At 37.1% G+C, this 19,705-nt stretch overlaps 1 protein-coding gene and 1 pseudogene across 1 annotated transcript in view; both read left to right on the plus strand.

Moving 5' to 3' along the window:
• The window catches only part of HADHB (hydroxyacyl-CoA dehydrogenase trifunctional multienzyme complex subunit beta), a 228,772-nt gene that overhangs the window by 57,003 nt on the left and 152,064 nt on the right, over positions 1-19,705 (plus strand). The gene's annotated exons all lie outside the window — the stretch shown is intronic.
• LOC138148981 (mitochondrial amidoxime reducing component 2 pseudogene) lies at positions 1,073-9,304 on the plus strand (annotated as a pseudogene).

Consider the following 19,705-nt stretch of genomic DNA (forward strand, 5'->3'; position numbering starts at 1 on the left):
CATAAATGAGTTGTTAGGAATTATGTATAGAACAGGGTAGGTGGGAGGGAGCCAAATGGGGAAGCTGCTGTAATCTAGATGTCAATTGTAGGACCTGGCTTTCATTGGCAGTGGGAATGTAGAATAGGGTTTGAATCTGAGATGTTGGTGTGCTTATGGCTTCTTTGGCTAAGCTATCTGAAAGCAACTTGTTTTGAGTGTATAGAACAGTGCTGCTTTAATGTTGGGAGGACATAACATTGGAGAGAACACAAGCAACATGGGGGCATTAAACTACCCAATATAGCTAGTGTTGCTTTGGTGTCTCACCAAAATACTGCCCCAGCAAGTAATACCTAACCCAGATTTCTATAGTTTATTCCACTGTATTTCCCCCTCACAATCCTAATCTGTGTGTGTGTGTGTGTGTGTACTCACACATATAAAGGGCAGGCTGGAAGAGTACTAACATTCATTGATGTTGACATTAGCCCTGCAAATTTCTGTGTCCTAGGTAGGGCTGGGTGAGCAATATATAGAGTAAACAGACAGTGTAGTCTAATAGGAAGAATTTTGGTCTGCGAAGTCAGGTCAGAATTTTAGCTCCCCATTTTCTTCATTTGTAAATAGTACATGATCTCTAAGGTTCATTTATTCTAGTTCTGATATGCTTAGATTTTTCCAGTGTAGCAGAGGGCGGTGCAAATGCTCCCAAATTCCCATTGGAGAGCACCCTGTGTACCACCTTTTGAACTTCAGGTTGCAAACTCCTATGTCAACATTTATAAGCTCAATCTGGGCTCCTGGCTTTCTCTAGTCAGTATGACAGAGATAAAGTTGGAAGTCCCTGAAGGATCTGGATGGAAGTCGATAGTAACTTAAATCTCTAACTGACTACAATTTAGATTTCAGGGGTAGCACTTACTCATGACTTCCAATCTAGTTAAGAAGCTTTCAAATATTCTTTTAAGCCAGTGACTGCTTCAGTTAAAGCTTATTAAGTTGCATTTTTCCTACTAGTCACTGTGGCTCAGAATCTGAAGTGATGTATGTGAAGATCTACTCAGAGGAATCCCAGGAATCACAAGATAGCATGGCGAGGGACATTTGGGTGAAGACTGAAGAGAGGTGGAAACAAAATTAATTATCCTGCAAAATTAATCCTCCAAAACACTTGGACAGAAAGAAGATACTATATAGAATAAAAGAATTCTTTGAAAGTGGGGGGAAAGCAATTCAACAAAGCCAATACATTAAAGTCTTCAACTTTGTAAAGAAAGGAGAAGTAATGTGTCTTCTCAAGTTTGAGAAAAACTGATCATAAGCTGAGCCCAGAGGCATTTCAGAGTAGTAGAAGAGTTTCAGATTTTCTGAACATAGGTTCACAGATTTAGGCCCAAAAGAGAAGTCTCAGAGGTACACTGAATCCAACTGCTTCATTTCGCTGATAAGGGAACAGGCCCAAAATGGTGATGTGACTGCCTCAATGTCACATAGGCAGAGCTGGGATTCTTAAAGCCGTCATCTGGGTCCAGATTCAGCATTCCTTCCTCTCTATCACCATCTTACAATCTATTGGACCAATTTGTCAAAAGTATAATTGGTAATAATTCCCTGAGCTTGCTTTGATGACGATTTCATCCTTCAATAAAAGAAACCAATGTAGGAGTTGCAATTCTAGACCTGATTCTGACCAATGAGAAGGGTGGAAGTGATGGGAATTTTGAGGAGAAATGACCATTTCATCTTAGATTTGGTGGTAAAAGAGATAGTAGGAAAGTAGATTTCAAAGAATTCAGAGAAGGCATATGTGCAATCTTTATAGACTAAAATTGTGAGGGAAGTCAGTCCAGGCAGGAGGGATGGAAGGCTCTCAAGAAGATTATGAAACCACAAAGAGAAACAATTACAAAGAGAATGGTCCAAGGAGATCGATTATGAAAGATAGAATAATAGATGAATACAGGAGAAATACCCTGCATCTCTAAGAATAGTGCCTGGGTTGCTTAAGCTCAGAATGGGCTGAGGCTTATGAGGAAGACTGATGACAACAAAAGGGCTTTTTTTTTTTGTTTGTTTTTTAATGGTTGTTGGTTTTTTAAGTTACACTGGGGGAAAGAGGATCAAAGAATAGACAGGACCATTGCTTAGGGTGACGAAATGATCACAGCTGGAGAAAAGACTGAGTTTTTCATCTCTTCCCTTTTCTTTTCCAGGGAAAAATAGCTGGTAGGAATCAAAATCAAGTGGAGAGTAGAAGAGTTCAAGTCAGATGAAATTCATCCCAAAGTATTGAGGGAACTAGGAAATGTAGTTGCTGGAAGAAGATCAGCGACTTCTGAAAGATTGTGAAGAGTCAAAGAGATAACCTGAGGATTGGAGAATGTCAGATGTCCAAATTTTCAAAAAGGGAAGTCCCCGACGATGCCTCCAAACTCTACAGCAATGAGCCTCGCTTTGATTTCTGGCAAAATTCTAGGACATAATTAAAGATGTAAGGGGCAGCTAGGTGGTGCTGGCATGAGTCAGGAGGACCTGATTTCAAATTCAGTCTCAGTCACTTACTAGCTGTGTGACTCTGGGCAAGTCACTTTACACCAATTGCCTCCCCCAAAAAATGAAAGAAGGAAGAAAGGAAGATATAGTTAGCAGGTATCTAGAAAAGAAAACAGGGATCACAAAGAGCCAGTAAAACAAGCCATTCCAGATTATGCACATGACACTGGTAATCTCCACACTATTCTGATGCTACATCATCATGGTATGGAGATTACCCTGCATATTCAACTATGCTGGAAAGGCTTCAAACAGACTGTATCTGATTTCTAAGAACCTGCTTAGCTAAGCATGAAGATCACTACTAGTAGGCTGACCACTTGGTGAGGAATTTTTTTGACCCCAGTAACCCACGAAAAACCACAAAATGATTCTCAGTCCTATGTGGTCACCTTTAGCTTTTGCAATGACAGTAACAAAGAGAGAAAAGGGTGTTAAAAGTCACACTGTTTATAGACCATCTATAGCAGTAGCTCAGCTGTTGGTACTTGGAGATCTTTTCCAATGACCAGTAAGTGGGATACTATTTATACATACTACTGGAGAAACTAAATCTTACCAATCGTGATATTCTCACAATAACAGAAACCAGAAGACAGAAGGAAGTCAGCTGAACAGAAGAATAGCTTGCAAGTTCTTGGAGGAGATAGAGGGGTTGGCAGATAAGGCTTTTACTGTGAGTGCAAAGGCAACAAGAGACACAATGTTATGAGATGTTTGGTAATCTCATACTATATGATAAATATTTAAATAAACCACTGTGAAAATTATTATCACATATGATGTTACAGAGAATGAAAAGGTAGAAGAATTCTAAGAGGAACTTGATAAACCTGTACAAATTAAATCAACATATACTTTGATATTTGATTACATGAACGGAAAGTGTGGGGATAGGCAAGGACACAAAAAAATTAATTGGAAAATAAGACTCAGCATAACTCTAGAAGACTTACAGCAAAGCATGTTACCCACCTTCCGACAGTGAGATGATTGATTCAGGCAGCAGAATGAGACAGATTGTATTTTTTTGGATGTGGTTAATATGGTAATTTTTTTCATTTGACTATATATTTGTTACAAGTTTTTTTTCCTTTTTCTGGATGGGGGAGGATGAAAGAAAGAAAACAGATTTTTGATAAAGAATTTTAAATAACAAATTCTTATACTAAAAAAATAGAAGGAAATATAGCTTAGGAATCAGAAATTTAATAAGCCAAAGACTTTTAGACCACAAAAAAGTCAAAAAATTATGAATACAGAATAGTTTCTTTGAGAAAAGAATCAAAAGATTCCAGTTAGGTAAGTACCAAATAACATAAAAAATAAAATTGATTATGTTTTAACAAAAATGAAATGATTCATTACATGTGGGAGTCATTCCTGAATCAGCTGTGTGCACTCAGACCACCAACTTGTTAGAGCAAAGATTAAAACTAATACAAAGCTAGAAGAAAGATTAGAAATGAGAAAAAGATTTGGTGTTTAATCAAAACAACTCCATCCTGACCAAATTATTGATACCAAAAAGATGTAATAAATAAAGGAAGAGATAACACCAATTACAAGGTCATATTGAATTTTATCAGATGTAAATCAATTGACATGAGAACAAAATTCAATTCAGCAAGCATTTATTTTTTTTATTTTCATTTATTTATTTTTGCCCTTTGGAGGGCAATTGGGGTTAAGTAACTTGCCCAAGGTTACACGGCTAGTTTTTCCATGTGGGTGTTAAGTGTCTGAGGCCGGAACCGAACTCAGGTCCTCCTGACTCCAGGTCCAGCACTTTACTCACTGCACCACCTAGCCACCCTATCAGCAAGCATTTATGAAATTCCTACTATGTACAGGACATTGTGCCAAGTACTGAAGATACAAAACCAAAAACAAAACAGTCCCTGCCCTCAATAAGCTTATATGCTCTTGAAAATATGGATTCTTACTTACCAAGACAAACCCAAGTCCTATATGAATGCAATAATAAGACATCCAACACAAAGACAGATCTAAACAATTGGCAAAATATTAATTGCATATGGGTGGGCCAAGCTAATATAATAGAAATGACAATTCTACCTTATTTTACTTATTCAATGCCACATCAATCAAACTACTATAGAACTGCTTTATAGACCTAGGAAAAAATAAAATTTATCTGGAAGAAAAAAAGGTCAAAATATTAAGAAAATCAATGGGAAAAATATGAAGGAAGGCAGTCTAGAAGTACTAAATTTCAAACTATATTACAAAGTGGTAATCAAAAAAAAAATCTGGTACTGGCTATGAAATAGAGTAGTGGGTCACTGGAATAGATTAGGTACACAATACACAGTAGTAAATCATCATAGTAACCTAGTATTTGACAAACCCAAAGATTCAAGCTTTTGGAGTAAGAACTCACCATTTGCCCAAGATTGCTGGGAAAACTGGAAAGCAGAATGGCAGAAATTAGGCATACACCAACATCTCACCACAACAGGGTGAAAATGGGTAAAGGATTTAGACATCAACAATATTATAAGTAAATTGGGGAGCATGGAAAAATTTACCTCTCAGATCAATGGGTAAGGAAAAAATTTGTGACCAAACGAGATAGAAATGATCCCAGAAAGTGCAATGGATAATTTTTAATACATGAAGTTAATAAGATTTTGCACAAACAAAACCAGTCAGCCAAAATGAGAAGAAAAGCAGAAAACTGGGAGAGTTTTTAAAGCAATTTTCTCTGAAGAGGGTCTCATTTCTCAAGTATATGAGGAACTGAGCCAAATTTATAAAAATAAAAGCCATTCCTTAATTGATAAGTGGTCAAAGCATATGAACAGGCAGTTTTCATAAGAAATCAAAGCTATTAATAGTCACGTGAAAAAATGATCTGAATCACTATTGATTAGAGAAATGAAAATTAAAACAACTCTGAGGTACCACTTCATACCTATCAGATTGGCCAACATGACAGAAAAGAAAAAGATATATGCTAGAGGGGTTGTAGAAAAATTGGGACACTAATGCACTGTTGGTACAATTGTGAACCCATCTAAATATTCTGGAGAACAATTTGGAACTATACCCAAAAGGTTATAAAACTTTGCATACCTTTTGACATGGCAAGATCACTACTAGATCTGTATCCCAAAGACATCAAAGAAAGACAAAAAGATGTATATGTACAAAAATATTTATAGCAGTTCTTTTTTGTGGTGGCAAAGAATTGGAAATTGAGTGGACACACATCAACTGGGGAATGGCTGAACAAGTAGTGGTATATAATTGTGATGGAATTTTATTGTGCTATAAAAAATAATGAGCAAGATGTTTTCAGAAAAGCCTGGGAAGACTTACATGAACTGATGCAAAGCGAAGTGAGGAGAACCAGGAGAACAGTTTACACAGTAACAGCAATATTGTAGAATGATCAATTGTGAATGATTTAACTATTTTCAGCAATACAATGATCTAAGATAATTTCAAAGGACTTATGAAAAAATGCTATCTATCCACCTCCAGAGAAAGAAATGGTGAACTCTGAATACAGATTGAAGCATACTTATTTTGCCTTCTTTATGTTTCTTGCTTTTTCTTGTTTTTTTTTTTCAACATGGCTAATATGGAAATATGTTTTGCATTAATTTGTATGTGTAACTGATATATTGCTTGCCTTCTCAATGGGTAGGGGAGAGGCAGGAGAAAAAGAGAATTTGGAACTCAAAATTTTTTAAATGAATGTTAAATATGAATTTTTAAAAAGGAAAAAATATAGATAGATTTTTTTATATCATCTTCATTTCCATTTCTTTTTTTTTTTTGCTCTTCCTTACATAGTAAGCTACTACTCATAACAAAGAATTAAAAAAAGAGGGGGAAAAATCAGTTCAATGAACCCACCAACATGTTGATTTAGTTTGGCAACATATGCAATATTTCACACCCGTAGTATCCTCCATCTACAACAAAATTTTCACAAGTCTTTTCCAGGGCCAGGCTTCTTGGTCATTATAATTATACAACATGGTTCCTTTTAAAGTGTTGTTCTTTCTATTTACAATTTTATAATAATTGTGCTTATGATTTTTTCTTGTTCAGGGTACTTAATTCTGTATCAGTTGAGATTGGTTTTCCAATGTTTCCCTTAATTTTTTATATTCATTACTTATTACAATGCCATAATATTACATTAATTCATGCACCAATTTTTTTAGCCATTTTCCAATCAATAGACATTTAATTTATTTTTGTTCTTTGCTACCACAGAAGGCAGAATTTATACTCTACTGGGGGAAAACACAATTTATACAGTTAAGAAAAAATTTTAAAAAGATATAAGTATATTGGTGTATGGAGACAGAGTGTAACAAGTAGGGAATAAGTAAAGGTCTCTTGTAAGCCATGGTACTAGAACTGGCTTTTGAAGGGATTTAAGGATTCCAAGAGGCAAAAGTGAGAAGGGAACAGCACATCTGGGCATGAATGACAGTAAAGGCATGGCAGTAGACAATGGGATATCTTGCCTAGGAACTTCAAGTAGGCCAGTTTTGCTGAAATGGAAAGTACATGAGGAGTACAGTAGCCTAACACCTGCCCCCATGCAAATTAGAATAGTTTTTCCTTAAAAGGTATTGAGGCCATCCTTGAGATTTGGTTGACTTAGAAGACTAAAGGCTCAAGCTGTTTATATTACAGCTTGGTTGTCTGAATACAAAAAAGCCATTAGGAACTCCAGGTGCTCTCTGATTTGACTGGTAGAAAATGATGGGTGACTTAGGCAAGGGAACTTCACTCAGCTGAATCAACTCAAGATTCATAAGCAATACTGCACAGTAGACCACATCTTTACTTTCACACAATTGACTAAAAGATGCTGAGAAGACAAGATACCACTATAATTTCTGTTGACTCAACAATGCCCATTTTCTTCTCCCCTACAAATCAGATAGCCAAATACTGTGTTTAGTTCCTAGGAAGGAAAACCTGAATCCAAATAAACTTTGCTTTAGGAAGTTTATGAAATAGGGAATCAACATCAATGAGATTTTCTCTCATTTATCTTCTGAGTCCCGAACCAGATTGTGAGGATAAAAATTCAGGTGGAAAGGGCTTGGATAAGCCACTGTTCCCTTCTTTTTTGCAACTCATCTCTCACAAATATTGAAGCACTCAAACCAGAGCAGTTATGGTTGATCACATCAGTAGCTAAGCTTGCAATCATACTAATTAGAAAGTTAAGAATAAATCCACCTTAAAGTACAGGAAAACTTTGGAACAGGAACTCAATCTAGCCTGGGGGATGGGGTGCAAAAGCCAAGACAGAGATAATTTGAGAGGGGGAGGTGAGAAAATGTCACCACCTTTCCTAGAAAACCTAAGCAATCAGAGTCTCTTATCTCTGCTCTAGGAATATCAGCATAGTTTAGGCTTCTTGCAATAGTTGCATCAGCAAAGTGGCAATAAATATTCCCACTGTCTTTCTGGCTTTAATCTCTCACTCCAAACTTTTCTTCTAAGTTGTATGTTGTCACCTCATTTGGCACATGGGTTCCACTTCTATGATGTTTCCCCTCCACTGAATGGGGGGGGGCGGGGAAGGGGGAAGGGGAGAATCAATATTTTTCCTTTAAAACTCACTCAGTTCCTTCATCTCCCAAGAGTCCTGTGTCTAGGTGCTGAGAACCTACTGTCCAGAAGGAATTAGTCTTCAGTACTGTGCTACACATGACTGGCATCAGGCTAAATGGTTTATCCAAAAGATGCATTAAATAGCTTCTTCATGGTGGTCCAGGGCCACCTGGCTTGGGGTGGCCGGACTGTGACTGGCTGCCGCCACGGCACTAGGGGCCACCGGCTGGAGCACTAGGGGCCAGCAATGATGGTGGCTGCAGCAGGTGGGCACCATGGCACAGATCTGGATCTGCCTCATCAAATCTTGCAAGGAGGTAACTGTGGATGAAGCCAAATGCACCGAGGGGCCTGCACAAATGCAACTTGAGAGACAGAATTTGACTGGTGATTAAGGAAGATGGTCACATGGTCACTGGAAGGCAGGAGCCTCGCCTGGTGCCAATCACCATAATGTGGGACAATGACCAAATGACCCTCGGTGCTCCAGATATGAATGATCTGACTGTACCTAGATAACAATCTTCTACCAATGCTATTCGGAACTGCAGGATATTTGGCATTGACATTCAGGGTAGAGGCTGTGGAGATGAAGTAGCTCAGCGGATCCCCAGCTTCTTAAAAACAGAAACATTTTGACTAGTTCAGTTTGAGACCCACGTGGCAGGAAGAAAGTCAATATAAATTTTCCATCCCTCTGTTCAGAACTACCAGGTGGCTTATCCTGACTGCTCTTCCATCACGATGTTCTCTGAAGCTTTCCTGACAGATCTTAATATCAGACTTGAGAAGAAAATGAAAACGGAACAATTTAGACCAAATACCATGGTGACTGGTTGCAGGGCTTTTCAGGAGGATACCTGGGATGAAATCCTAATTGGGAGTGTGGAAATGAGCAAGGTTTTAGCTTGCCCCTCATGACAACAGTGGACCCAGACACTGGGATCATTACTAGGAAAGAGCCGCTGGAAACACTGAGGAGTTATGGCCCCTGTGATCCAGCAACGAAGTGTATATACAAGTCATCCCCACTCTTTGGGATGTATTTTTCAGTGGAAAAAATTGGAAGCCTAAAAGTCGGTGACCTTGTGTATCTGATGACTCAGTGATGGAAGTCGTGGGGTGATGAGTGTCTCATAGTTGAAATGGTTACATTATTGGAAAGGGATTGACCAGAATCTCACAGCAACATCTCTGCAGAACCCATAACAAAACCTTTTAGTAGATTTGTCTTGGAAAAAAAATGCCTCTGACTCTCTATTGATACTTATGTTCTGTATGTTAATGTGACAAAAGGGAAAAATCTGGGGGTGGGGTAGGGAGCGGTTGGGGTAGGAAAAGTCCCTTCTTTATTATAATAATAATAAGCTAAACTTTCTGTGGTAGCAAAGAATTGAAAACACAGTAGATACAGAGAAACAAATTTTGGTATGTGAACGTAACAGAATATTAATGTACTATAAGAAATTGTGAATGTGATGGAGACAAGGAAACATGGAAAGATCTACGTGAACTGATGCAGAGTGAAATAAAGAGAAGAAAGAAAACAACACCCACAATGACTGCCATGATGCAAATGAAATTAAACAGAATTAATGTAACCAAATTAAACAGAAAGAATAACCATGAAATAATCAAAAGTGAAAACTAAAATTTATAAAGAAGAGACATGGCCCAAAGGACAGAAATGAGAAGATTCCCCTACCTGACTCCTTTGCAGAGGTAAGATATCCACAGGTATTCTATGTTGGACCTATTTTCATATTTTTTTGATGTATTGATCAGTTTTGCAAATTTTTTTCTTCCTCTTTTTCAGAAGAGGAGGAAGAAATTCTGGCCACATGAAAACAAAAGACATCAATAAAATTCATTTTAAAAAAATAGGCTAATTAAAAATGGCATTTCAGGTGGAGCCAAGATGGTGGAATGGAAGGAGAAACTTTTCTAAGCTCCTCCATGAATTCAGTCACTAAAGTTTAAAAAGTGAATCTGAATGGATTTTAGAGTGACAGAATGCATTAGGACATGGAGCTTGGCAGATTTCCAGCCCCGGAAAGCACTCACGTAGGTCTAGGGAGGGGAAGTGCGGAGCATGTGGGGGCTGCACCAGTGCTGACCTGAGAGCAGACTACAGAGGAGTGAGAAGGAGTCCCAGCCAGCAGACTCACTCACCCCAAGGGCTATTCGCAGCTGTGTCTCACCCAGGATGGAGGATCGTTTGGAGATGGGTAAGAGAAAGTGCAGGGCCTGCAGCAGCAATAGCAGCTTCTCCTGGTGCTATCAGCCCACAGCGTGGATGTTTAAGAATCACCTACCTGAACTTCCAGGAGCCGAGATGGTGGAGTAAACCCTAGCTGCTCTGATTGCCCCTCCCTGACCCAGAAAACCCAGAGATAAATGTCCCACCCAGAGTAAAATCCCAAAATAGTGGAAACAGCCTTAGGTTTGGGAGTCATTGAGGAAGGGTGTAACTAAAACAGTATGGAGTCTGAAGTGAAGGGCAGGAGGAGTCCCAACAAACCCCACCTCAGCTGACCAGCAGGAGCTCCTGAAGCCCAGGGGGGTGGAGGCAGTAAGCACTAACAACACAAGCCCAGGTGTGCCTTAGCACTACCAGGGGAATCTGCAGACACCAGCGCTGCCTGCCCTGGCTGCTAAGCCTGCCTGAGCTGTAGCCCAGAGGCACAGAGGTAGAAACCTAAAGTGGCCAGACCACCCCTTCCCCCACAGGTTACTCTGTGAGACTCAGGGTAACTCAGGGGAAACACTGAAAGTCCTGACACCCAGAGGTCACACACCTAAAGTCAACAACCAGGCCCTTAGGTCCCAGCCTGAGAAGTAAAGTCAGAATATAGGCAATCACAATGGGTAAGAAAGAAGATGAGAAATCAAAAGCAAAAAAGAAGATCCAATAGTATTATAGTGAGCAAGAATGACCAAATACAGAGGACAACATGGACTCTATACTCACACCTGAAACTAAAGAAGGAAATATGAACTGGTCTCAAGCCCAAAAAGCATTCTTGGAGGAGATCAAGAAAGATTTAAAAAGCCAAATTAGAGAGGTAGAAGATAAATTTAAATCTATAGTGACCAAATTGGAAAAAAAATCTCACTGAAGAAAATAAATCCTTAAGAAGTAATATTTGTGAACTGGGATGGGAGGTTCAAAATCTAACTAGAGAAAATACCTCCCTAAAAATAAAACCAAATATATGGAAAAGGAGCTTCAAAAACTGAGGAAAATAATTCACTAAAAATTAGAATCAGTCAAATTGAAGCTAAGGACTCTATGATGCATCAAGAGTCAGTCAAACAAAACATGAAGATTGAAAAATTACAAGAAAGTGTAAAATATCTCACTGAAAAAAACAAGTGACCTGGGGAACAGATCCAGGAGAGACAACCTAAGAATTATTGTTCTACTGGAAAGCCATGATGAAAAAAGCAGCCTAGACAACATCCTCCAAGAAATTGTCAAAGAAAACTTTCCTGAGGTCCTAGAATCAGAGGGTAAAATAGTTAGCAAAAGAATTCACTGGACTCTTCCTGAAAGAGATCCCAAATTGAAAACTCCAAGAAATATAGTAGCCAAATTCCAGAATTACAAGGTCAAGGAGAAAATACTGTAAGCAGCCAAAAAGAAAACAATTCAAAAATCATGAAACTACAGTCAGGATTACACAAGACCTAACAGCTTCTACATTAAAAAATCAGAGGGATTGGAATTTCATAAGGCAAAAGAGCTGGGACTGCAAACAAGGATCAACTACCCAGCAAAACTGAGCATAATCTTTCAGGCAAGGAGACAGTCATTTAATTAAATAAGGGACTTCCAGACTTTCCTGATGAAAAAGCCAGAGATTGGGGAGGCTAGGTGGTGCAGTGAATAGAACACCGGCCTTGGAATCAGTAGGACCTGAGTTCAAATCCAGCCTCAATCACATAACACTTACTAGCCATATAACCTTGGGCAAGTCACTTACCTCCAATTGCCCCTCTAAAAAAAAAAGTGAAAAAACCAGAGCTCAATGGAAAATTTGATCTCCAATTATAAGACTCAAGAAAGACATGAAAAGGTAAACAAGGAAAACACACACACACACACACACACACACACACAACTTGGGATTCAATAAGAGCAAACTGTTTACATCCCTATATGAGAAGCTGATACCTGTCATTATTGAAATTTATATAATTATCACGACATTTAAAAAGGATATACATAGATACAGAGCATGGCTATAAATGAACTAATCTGATGATAAAAAAAAAACCTTATTAAAGGGTATCAAAGGTACTGTAATGTGAGAAAAGGAAAGGATGAGGCAGAAAAAGGTAAATTATGCCACATGAAGAGGCATAAAAACATACCATGGTAGAGGGGAAGAAGGGAGGGAGGTGAACATAATATGAACTTTTATTTTCATTGGTTCTAGTTCAAAGAGGGATCAACATAATCAGTTAAGTTTAGGATTCTAACATGAAAAGACACAAAAACTCATTATAATAGAGGGAAAAGAGGGAGGGAGAGGAGCACTATATGAAATTTACTCCCATAGGTTTGGGTTCAAAGAGGGAACAACTTACTCTGTTAAGTATAAAAATCCATTGTGCCTTACAGGCAGTTGGAGGGGTAAGGGGAGGTAAAGGGTGGGGGGGGGTTAGAAGGAAGGGAAATAGTAGTAAGGGGAAAGAGCAGGTAAAGAGAGGGGCACAGGGAGGGAATACTGAGGGAGGCAGTGGTCAAAAGGAAAATTCTTAAGGAGGGGAAGGGAGAAGGAAGAAACAAAAACATAAATGGGGGAGGGAATAGGTGGGAGGGAAAGACACAGATAGTAATCAATGGTGAATGTGAATGGGATGAACTCTCCCATAAAATGGAGGCAGATAGCAGAATGGATTAAAAAACACAATATGCTGTCTACAAGAAACACATTTGAAACAAGGGGATACACACAGGGTAAAGGTAAAAGGCTGGAGTATAATATATTATGCTTCAGCTAAAGTAAAAAAAAAAGGAGGTGTAGCAATCCTTATCTCAGATAAAGCAAAAGCAAATATAGATCTAATTAAAAGAGATAAGGAAGGAAACTATATCCTGCTAAAAGGCACCATCGAGAATGAAGCAATATCATTACTTAACATATATGCATCAAGCAGGATATCATCCAAATTCCTAGAGGAGAAAGGGAATTAGAGGAAGAAATAGATACCAAACTATACTAGTGGGGGACTTCAATCTCCCTCTCTCTGAACGTGATAAATCTAACCTCAAAATAAACAAGAAAGAAGTTAAGGAGGCGAATAGAATTTTAGATATGATAGATCTCTGGAGAAAATTGAATGGGGATAAAAAGGAATATACCTTATTCTCAGCAGTACATGACACATACGCAAAAATTGACCATGTACCAGGGCATGAAAACCTCACAATTCAGTGCAGAAAGGCAGAAATATTAAATGCATCCCAGATCATGATGCAATAAAGGGCCATGGAAAGATAGATTAAAAACTAATTGGAAACTAAATAATTTAGTCCTAAAGAAAGAGTGGGTCAAACAAGAATTCAGAGAAACAATTAGAACTTCACTCAAGAGAATGACAGTAATGAGACAATATACCAAAACTTGTGGAATGCAGCAAAGGCAGTGCTTAGGGGAAATTTTATATCCCTGAATGCATAAAATAATAAATTAGAGAAAATGGAGGTCAATAAATTGGGTATGCAATTGAAAAAGCTAGAAAAAAAACCAAATTGATAATCCCCAATTAAATACTAAATTAGAAATAATGACAACCAAATGAGAGATTAATAAAATTGAAATTAAGAAAACTATTGAATTAATAAATAAAACTAAGAGCTGGTTTTGTGGGAAAAAAAAACAATAAAATTGATAGACCTTTAGTCAATATGATAAAAAAAAGAAAGAAGAAAACCAAATTATGAGTATCAAAAATGAAAAGGGTGAATCTACCTCCAATGAAGAAGAAATTAAAACAACAATTAGGTATTATTTTGCCCAACTGTATACACATAAATTTGACAATCAGTGAAATGGATGAATATTTACAAAAATGTAAATTGCCCAGATTAACAGAAGAGAAAGTAAATAACTTAAATAACACGATCTCAGAAAAAGAAATTGAACAAGCCATCAATGAACTCCCTAGGAAAAAATCTCCAGGGCCAGATGGATTTACTAGCGAATTCTATCAAACATTTAAAGAACAATTGATTCCAATACTCTAAAATCTATCTGGGGAAACTGGTAAAGAAGGAGTGCTACCAAATTCTTTTTATGACACAAACATGGTACTGATACCTAAGTCAGGGAAAGACAAAATGGAGAAAGAAAATTATAGACAATTTCCCTCATGAATATAGATGCAAAAATTTTAAATAAAATATTAGCAAAAAGACTACAGCAACTTATCACAAGAATAATACACTTTGATCAGGTAGGATTTATTCCAGGAATGCAAGGATGGTTCAATATTAGGAAAACCATCAGTATAATTGATCATATCAACTATAACTAGCAGAAACCATATGATTATCTCAATAGATGCAGAAAAGGCTTTTTGGCAAAATACAACATACATTCCTATTAAAAACCCTAGGAAGTAAAGGAACAAATGGAGTCTTCCTTAAAATAATAAGTAGCATCTATTTAAAGCCAACAGCAAGTATTATATGTAATGGGGATAAGCTAGAAGCATTTCCAATATCAGGGGTGAAACAAGAATGTCCAGTCCACTATCACCCCTCTTATTCAATTTGGTACTAGAAATGTTAGCAGTAGCAATTAAAGAAGAAAAAGAAATTGAAGGAATCAAATTAGGCAAAGAAGAGACTAAGCTATCACTCTTTGCAGATGATATGATGATATACTTAGAGAATACCAGAGAATCAAGTAAAAAAACTACTTGAGACAATAAATAAATTTGGCAAAGTTGCAGGATATAAAATAAACCCACATAAATCCTCGGCATTCCTATATATCTCTAAAAAAAATCCAACAGCAAGAGATAGAAAGAGAACTCCCATTTAAAGTTACTGTAGACATTATAAAATATTTGGGAATATACCTGTCAAAACAAACCCAAGACCTATATGAACACAACTACAAAACACTTTTCACACAAATAAAGTTAGATCTAAGTAATTGGAAAAACATCAATTGCTCATGGCTGGGTAGAGCTAATATAATAAAAATGACAATTTTACCTAAATTAAATTACATATTTATTGCCATACAAACCAATCTACCAAAAAATTACTTTATAGAGCTAGAAAAAAATAGTAACAAAATTCATTTGGAAGAACAAAAGGTCCAGAATATCAAGGGAATTAATGAAAAGAAATGCTAGGTAAGGTGGCCTAGCCATACCAGATTTTTATCTGTATTATAAAGCAGCAGTCCTCAAAACCACTTGGTACTGGCTGAGGAATAGAGTAGTGGATCAGTGGAATAGATTGGATACAGGAGACTCAGCAGTCAATGACTATAGTAATCTACTATTTGATAAACCCAAAGACCCCAGTTTTGGGGATAAGAACTCACTATTTGACAAAAACTGTTGGAAAAGGGACAGCTAGGTGGTGCAATGAGTAGAACACTGGCCCTGGAGTCAGGAGGTCCTGAGTTCAAATCTGGCCTCAGACACTTAACACACAAAAAAATTAGCCATGTGGCCTTGGGCAAGTCACTTAACCCCAATTGCCCTCCAAAAAGCAAAAAAAAAAAAAAACTGCTGGGAAAACTGGAATATAGTATGGCAGAAACCGGGCATAGAACATTATCTAACAACGTATACCAAAATCAAGTCTAAATGGGTGCATGATCTAAGTATAAAGGCTGATACTGTAAGCAATCTGGGAAAGCAAGGAATAGTTTACCTGTCAGATTTATGGAGAGGGGAAGACTTTATGACCAAACAAGAGTTAGAGAGCATTATAAAATGCAATATGGATAATTTTGATTACATTAGATTGAAAAGTTTCTGTACAAACAAAGCCAACGTAACCAAGATTAAGAGGGAAGTGGAAAATTGGGAAATAATTTTTATAACCAATGTCTCTGATAAAGGCCTCATTCCTAAAATATACAGAGAATTGAGTCAAAGCTATAAGAATATAAGTCATTCCCCAATTGATAAAATGGTCAAAGGATATGAACAGGCAGTTTTCAGGAAGAAATTAAAGATATCTATAAGCATATGAAAAAATGCTCTAAATCACTATTGATTAGAGAAATGCAAATCAAAACAACTCTGAGGTACCACATCTCACCAGTCACATTGGCTAAGATGACAAAACAGGAAAATGACAAATGCTGGAGAGGCTGTGGAAAAATTGGAACACTAATGCATTGTTGGTAGAGTTGTGAACTGATTCAACCATTCTGGAGAGCAATCTATGCCCAAAGGGCTATAAATGATTGCATACCCTTTGACCCAGCAATACCACTTCTAGGGTTGTATCCCAAAGAGATCATAGAAGTGGGAGGAAGACCCATATGTACAAAAATATTTATAGCAGCTTTTTTTGTGGTGGCAAAGAATTAGAAATTAAGGGATGCCCATCAATTGGGGAATGATTAAACATGTTGTGGTATACAAATATAATGGAATACTATTGTGCTATAAGAAATGAGGAGCAGAAAAAAGTTTATATGAACTGATGAAGTTTTCATATATGAAGTTTTATATGAACTGATGCTGAGTGAGAAGAGCAGAGCCAGGAGAAATTTGCACACAATTACAGACACACGTATGTGTGACTACCAACTTTGATAGACTGGACTCTTCTTAGTGATGCAAGGTTATTAAGACAACTCCAAAAGACTCGTGATGGAAAGAGATGTTTACATTCAGAGAAAGAACTAGAAAGAACAGAGTTTGAATGCAGATTGAAGCAAATTACCTGCTCTCTTTCTTTTTCTTGTTTGGTTTTGTTTCCTCTTTCCCATTGTTCATTCCATGGGTTACAATCCTTCTTTACAACCTGACTGATGGCTAATGTGAAAGTATTTGCAGATCCTATACTTGATTGCATGCCAGGGAGGGGGCGGGGGGGGGGGGCCAGGAGAAGAAGAAAATTTGAACCTCAAGGGATTGTGGAACTGAATCTTGTAAACTAAAAATAAGCAAACAATAAAGAATTTTACCCAAAAAATGGTATCTTTTAAATCCCTAACTTTGGTAGTATTGAGGAAAAGTAACAGTAAGAATTGAGGAAAAATCAGCAAACTTTTAAAAGTGTAATGTTTCTTACATTCCCTATTTGAGGATTCAGACACTTGCCTCTTTAGCATATTCCTACTATCTTTATACCACTAGTAGACTCTATTTCACAAATTACTTATTAGCTTTATTTTCCTGCCATTAGGAAATAGGATTGTACTAGATATATGGAGAGATATTATTCTGAAACTTTTCTGGGATAGGAATATTTCTAACAATAATGGAGGACAGGAGAATGGAATTTTGATTGGAATGGAATGTTAAGGCAGAGATTGGCCTAAGGGGAGTATGAATGTTTTTAGAGATATTGAAAATTAGCTTAAACTAATGGAAGTTTCCTATTTTAGCAACATGATTAAGAAAGAAATCTCCCTGAATCAGTCTGCCAGTGAGATAATCTACTTCTGCTTTCATGGTATTTTTATTGTAATAAATATAAATTCAAATTAAACATTCTTAAAAAATAAAATAAATAAATAGCTTTTCGTGATATATAATTTTCTCCAACAAGTATTAAAATGTCATTGGACTCGATGAGTGTCAAATTCTTTTTTTTCTTTTTGGAGGGAGAAAGGCAGGACATTTGGGGTTAAGTGACTTGCCCAAGGCCACACAGCTAGTAAATGTTAAGTGTTAAGTCTCTGAGTCTAGATTTGAACTCAGGTCCTCCTGACTCCAGGGCCATTGCTCTCTTCATTGCAACACCTAGCTGCCCCTGAGTGTCAAATTTTTATTGCACACCAAAGACAGACAGTGAACCAATGGACAAAGGTGATACCTATAGATATCTGAAGTCTCTTTCAGGAAAAACACATTGAAGAGAAACCTACCAAGCAGAAAAATTGTGACTTAAATACTGAAATCAAAATTCAATGTAAAAACCATGTTTGAAGGAAATAATTTTTGTGCAATACAGCTCCTAATGTACAATTTCAGAACTTTTAAGTGGAGCATAAAATAAAGACAATGAGAAATTGACTAATGAAAACCTACACAATATTAAAAAAACATAGTCCTATCACCTCATGCTATAGAAAGGATATCAAAGGGAGGGAAAGGACTGATAGGCATCTTCAGAGCACACAATATATAACTGAGGTAAAAAAAAAAAACCAACAACCTAAAGAAATGGTTTTAGAACAAGCAGACTTCATTCCACCGAGTGATAATAACTGAACCTCTGCATAGAGACTAGAACATGGCTAAGATCCAAGAATGGAGTGAAAAAGTCCATGACCTCTGTAATTTCTGGTGGTGAATACCTGGTCTTGAATTGCCATTATGAATCCCTTCATTTCCACAAACATAGTTGTATGACCTACCCATTTGTTCAATGCTTCACCAAATTACAGAACGGTTATTATTAAGGAGTTTGGACTTAGTGATAAGCATAGATCATGCAAGGAAATAGAAACTGCAATACATCATTGCATTCTACAAAAATTGACCACCTATTGAATACCTAGCAAGACAATCTAATGACTAGAATGCTATAAATTAGCATGGCCAACACTGAAAATCTGTGCTCAGATGAATCGACAGAGACTTATTTCCTATTGACAGGCTTCCCTTGCTCTAAATATCCTTTCCCTTTTATAGTTAAGTAAACCTCCTTTTTTTAACTGTTAAATGAAGTACAAGTGTCTAGTTCTGTTTCAGTCTCAGACCTGAGGTATCAGCCCATCCTGAGATAGACCTCAATATACCCTATACACACGTGCCTTTTTCCTCTTCTTTGGTCTCTTCAGGGTATATAGACATATTGATGGTATTTCTGGGTCAAAGTGCATGCACAATTTAATAACTTTTAGGCATAGTTCCAAATTATTTTCCAGAATGACTGGACCAATTCATAGCTCCACCAATGGCATGAATGTACTTGTTTTCCCACAGCCATTCCAAAATTCTCAAAATATCCTTGAAAACTCAGTCAAAAAACTGAACAAGAATTGGAACATTATCACAGACTGAACTTCCACCCACAATTACCTGGATATAGCACTGATCTTTAAAAACGTAGTAATAATATTTTTAGTACATGACACTATATGAAAAAACTTGTGATCTCCAAACTTCATCAAATGAAAAGCCTTTAAATATTGAGATCTAGGGGCAGCTAGGTGGCATAGTGAATAGAGCACTGGCCCTGTAGTCAGGAGGACCCGAGTTCAAATGTGACCTCAGACATGTAACACAAAAAACTAGCTGTGTGACCTTGGGCAAGTCACTTAACCCCAATTGCCCTCCCAAAAGCAATATATATATATATATATATATATATATATATATATATATATATATA

This window comes from Petaurus breviceps, unplaced genomic scaffold (genome assembly GCF_028583685.1).
Source record: "Petaurus breviceps papuanus isolate PSGF00001 unplaced genomic scaffold, PetGlider_PUasm1.0 90845, whole genome shotgun sequence".
Lineage (NCBI taxonomy): Eukaryota > Metazoa > Chordata > Mammalia > Diprotodontia > Petauridae > Petaurus > Petaurus breviceps.